This window comes from Leptonychotes weddellii, chromosome X (genome assembly GCF_054177405.1).
Source record: "Leptonychotes weddellii isolate Sample4059 chromosome X, ASM5417740v2, whole genome shotgun sequence".
In the NCBI taxonomy this organism is placed as follows: Eukaryota; Metazoa; Chordata; class Mammalia; order Carnivora; family Phocidae; genus Leptonychotes; species Leptonychotes weddellii.
In genome coordinates, this window is record NC_138385.1 from 61,876,154 (window position 1) to 61,881,616 (window position 5,463).

Genomic DNA, 5,463 nt, shown 5'->3' on the forward strand with positions numbered 1-5,463 from the left:
CAAATAATGCAATATATGTTTAGAAAAAAAAAAGAAGAAGAAGATAGTGGGGGGGGAATGAATGGCGCAAAATCAGAGGGGGAGATGAACCATGAGAGATGATGGATTCTGAGAAGCAAACTGAGTGTTCTAGAGGGGAGGGGGGTGGTTGGATGGGTTAGCCTGTGATGGGTATTAAAGAAGGCACTTTATGCTGGGAGCACTGGGTGTTGTGCACAGGCGGTGAATCATGGAACACTACATCAAAAACTAATGATGTAATGTATGGTGATTAACATAACAATAAAAATTAAGAAAAATAAGTCAATCAGAGAAAGTCAATTATCATATGGTTTCACTTATGTGTGGAACATAAAGAATAGCATGGAGGACATTAGAAGAAGGAAGGGAAAAATGAAGGGGGGGAAATTGGAGGGAGAGATGGACCATGAGAGACTATGGACTCTGAGAAACAAACAGGGTTTTAGAGGGGAGGGGGAATGGGGATTGGTTAACCCGTGATGGGTATTAAGGAGGGCAGGTACTGCATGGAGCGCTGGGTGTTATATGAAAACAATGTATCGTGGATCACCACATCTAAAACTAATGATGTATTGTATGGTGACTAACATAACATAATAAAATTTAAAAAATTAAAAAATATATATTAATAAACAAAGAGCAGAATCAGATGTATAAATACAGAGAATAAAGTGATGGTTGCCAGAGGGGAGAGCTTGGGAGCTTGGGAAAAATATGTGACAGGGAGTGGGAGATATGGGCTTCCATTATAGAGTAACTAAGTGACAGTAATAAAAGGTACATCATAAGAAATATAGTCATTGATATTGCAATGGTGATATATGGGAATATACAGTAACTACACTTTTAGTGAAAATACCATAACATATAAATTTGTTGAATCACTATGTTGTACACCTGAAACTAAAGTAACATTGTGTGTGAACTATATTAACAAAACACACACACACAATGTGATATCACCTCACACTTGTTAGAATGGCTATTATCCAAAAGACAAGAAATAAAAGTGGGTAGAAGACATGAATAGACATTTCCAAATAAGACATACAGGTGGCCAACAGACACATGAAAAGGTGTTCAACATCACTCATCATCAGGGTAATACAAATCAGAGCTACAATGAGATATCACTTCACAACTTTCAGAATGGCTAAAATTAATAACACAGGAAACAACGGGTTTTGGCAAGGGTGCAGAGAAAAGGGAACTCTCTTGCACTCTTGGTAGTAATGCAAACTGGTGCAGCCACTCTGGAAAACAGTATGGAGGTTCCTCAAAAAGTTGAAAATTGAACTACCCTAAGATGCAGCAATTGTACTAACTAGATATTTACCCAAAAGATACAAAAATACTGATTCCAGGGGATACATTCTCCCCCATATTTATAGCAGCATTATCTACAATAGCCAAATTATGGAAAGAGGCCAAATGTCCATTGAGTGATGAATAGATAAAAAAGTGATGAATGGAATATTATCCAGCTATAAGAAATAATGAAATCTTGCTATTTGCAATGATGTGGATGGAGGTAGAGATTTATTATGCTAAGCAAAACAAGTGAGAGAAAAACAAATACCATATCATTTCACTCATATGTAGAATTTAAGAAACAAAAGGAATGAACAGGGGCACCTGGGTAGCTCCATCAGTTAAGCATCTGCCTTCAGCTAGGTCATGTTCCCAGGGTCTTGGGATTGAGCCCCGTTTCTGGGCTCCCTTGTTAAGCAGAAGGTCTGCTTCTCCCTTTCCCTCTGCCTCTATCCCTGCTCCTGCTCTGTCTTCCTCTCTCTCTCTCTCTCGCTCGCTCACTCTCTTGCACATGCTCTCTCTCTCTCTCTCTCAATAAAAAAATAAAATCTTTTTAAAAAATGAACATATGGGGAAAAAAGGAGAGGCAAACCAAGAAACAGACCTTTAACTATAGAGAACAAACTAATGATTACCAGAGGGGAGGTGGGTTGGGGAATGGTTAAATAGGTGATGGGGATTAAGGGGGGCATTTGTGATGAGCACTGGGTGTTTATGTTAGTGTTGAATCACTAAATTGTATACCTGAAACTAATATTACACTGTATGTTAACTAACAGGTTTTAAATAAAAACTTGAAGAAAAAAAGAAAAAGTGTTGATGAGAATGTGAGAATGCACTGTTGATAGGGATATAAACTTGTGCAACCACTTTGGAAAACAGTAATTGAATTTCCTCAAGAAATTAAAAGTAGAACTACAGTATGATCCAGTAATTTCAATTTTGGGTATACATATGAAGACAAAAAATACGAACTCAAAAAGATATACACACTCCTGTGTTTGTTGTAGCATTATTTACAATATTCATGATACGAAAAAAAACTGAAGTGTTTATTGATGGATGAATGGATAAAGAAGTTGTAATATATATATACAATACAATGTTATTCAGTCGTGAGAAAGAAATAAATCCTGCCATGTCTCTGTCTGTCAGAAAGAGAAAGAAAAATAGTGTATGATCTCTGTAACATATGGAATCTAAAGAAAAAACAAAAAAACAAAAAAACTCTCTCCCCAGAAAAACCCCCAAAATCTTATAAATACAGAAAACAGATTATTGGTTGCCAGAAGTGGGGGGGTAGAGGGTAGGATAAATCATGAAGTGGATACAAATTTATTTTAAAATGAAATTTAAAAAATAACTGTGGGGGGAGAATGCAGTATTTAACAATATACTGCCTATAAGAGACTCACTTTAGATTTAAGGACATATATAGACTTAGAGCAAAGAGATGAGAAAACTCATTTCATGCAAATTGTAAAAAAAAAGAAAAGAAAGAGCAGGAATAGCTATACTTATATCAGAAGAAATAAACTTTAAACTACGAATGGTAAAAGGAGACAAAGAAATTTATTACATAATGATAAAGGGACCAATCCATCAAGAAGATAAAATAATTGTAAATAGTTATATGCCCAACATCACAGCACCTAAATATATGAAGCAAAAACCAACAGAGAGATACAGACTTCCAGTTATGGAATGAATAAGTCCTGGAATAAAAGGTACAGCACAGGGAATATAGTCAGTGGTATTGTAATAATGTTGTATAGTGACAGATGGTAGCTACACTTGTGGAGCAGTCATATAACATATAGAGTTTTTGAATCACTATGTTGTATACTTGAAACTACTGTAAAATTGTGTCAACTCTACTCAAATTTTAAAAAGCAGGGACGGGGATAAACAGTAATACAACTATTATTCCAATAATAGGGACTTTAATACTCCAATTCCAACAATGGAGAGATCATCCAGACAGTGAATCAATAAAGGAACAACAGATTTGAGCAACACTATAGACCAAATGAATCTAATAGACATATACCAAACAACCTATCCAACAACTGCAGAATACTCATTTTTGTCAAGTGCATATAGCACATTTTCTATGACAGACCATTTTAGATCACAAAAAAAGTCTTAGCAAATTCAAGAAGATTGAAACATACCAAGTATCTTCTCTGACCATAGTGGCATGAAACTAGAAATTAATAATGAGAAAACTGGAAAATTCATGAACACATGTAAATTTAAAAACACTGTCCTGAACAATCAAAAGATCAAAAAAAAAAAAGTTAAAGGGAAAATTAAAAAGTTTCTAGAAACAAACAAAAATAGAAACAAAGCATAACCAAACTTGTGGTATGCAGCAAAAGCAGTGTTGAGAGGGAAGTTCATAACAAAAAATGTCTACATTAAGAAGCAAGAAAGATCCCAAACAAGCAATTTAATTCTACACCTTAGTGAACTAAGAAAAAAACAAACTGAGCCCAAAGTTAGCAGAAGAAAATAATAGAGATTAGATAGGAATAAATGAGGTGGAGAACAGAAAAAAAAAATAGAAAAGATAAACTAAAGTAAGAGTTGGTGCTTTGAAGAGATACACAAAATTGACAAAAACTTAGTTAATTTACTTGTGGGAAAAAAGACCCAAATCCACAAAATTATAAATAGAAGGAGACATGACAACTAATACCATAGACATACAAAGTACTATAAGAGGCTACCATTAAAAAAAATATACACCAACAAACTGGACAACCTAGATAAATTTAAAAATTATTAAAAACATACAATTTACCAAGACTGAATCAGGATGAAATATAAAATCTGAATAGACAGACCAATTACAAGTAAAAAGATTGAATTAGTAATCGAAAATCTTCTAACAAAGAAAAACCCAAGACCAGATGATCTCACTAGTGAATTTTACCAAACATTTAAAGAATGGCATCAATCCTTCTCAAACTCTTCCAAAACAAATTAAAGAGGAGGGAACATTTACAAACTAATTTTATAAGGCCCACATTTTCCTGATACCAAAACCAGAAGAGGATACTAACTAGAATAGAAAACTAGAGACAGATATCCCTAATGAATATAGATGCAAAGTTTTTCAATAAAATACTAGCAAAATGAATTCAGAAGTTCATAAAAAGCATCACTCACCATGATTAGATGGGAATGATCCCTGTAATGCAAGGAAGGTTCAACATATGCAAATCGATCAATGTGATACATCACATTAATAGAATGAAAAAAAATAATCAGGTGATTATCTCAATACAGACAGAAAAAAAGCATTTAACAAGCTTCAACATCAATTTATGATACAAACTCAACAAATTAGACATAGAAGGAACATATATCAACACAATAAAGACTATATATGACAAGACAACAATTAACATCACACTCCTTGGTGTGTGAAAGGTTGAAATCGTTTTTTCTAAGATCAAGAACAAGATAAGGATGCCCACTACCACCACTCATATTCAACATAGTACTGTAGGTTCTACCTGGAGCAATAAAATAAGAAAAATAAAAAGTACACAATTGAAAGGAAGAAGTTAAATTGCCTCTATTTGAAGAAGACATAATTTCACATATAAAAAATCTCGAAGAATTCATCAAAAATTGTTAGATCTAATCAATAAATCTAGTAAAATTGAAGAATACAAAATTAACATACAAAAATCAGTAGAGTTTCTATACACTAATAATAACTTATGAAAAATAAAAAAAATAGATTCCTTTTACAATAGCATTAAAACCAATAAAATACTTAGGAATAATTTAGCTAAAGAGGTGAAAAATTTCTACTCTGAAAACAAGACATTGATGAAGGAAATCAAAGAAGACACAAACAAATGGAAAGGTATCTTGTGTTCATGGATTAGTATTGTTAGTATTAGTATTGTTAAAAGGTCAATATTACCAAAAGCTATCTAAGATTCAACACAATCCCTATCCAAATTCCAATGGCATTTTTTACAGAAGTGAGAAACGCACTCCCAAAATTTATATAGGACCATAAAAGACCCCAAATAGCCAAACAACTCCTGAGGAAGAAGGACAAAGTGGGAAGCATCACACTTCTTGATTTCAAGCTATACTATAAAGCTA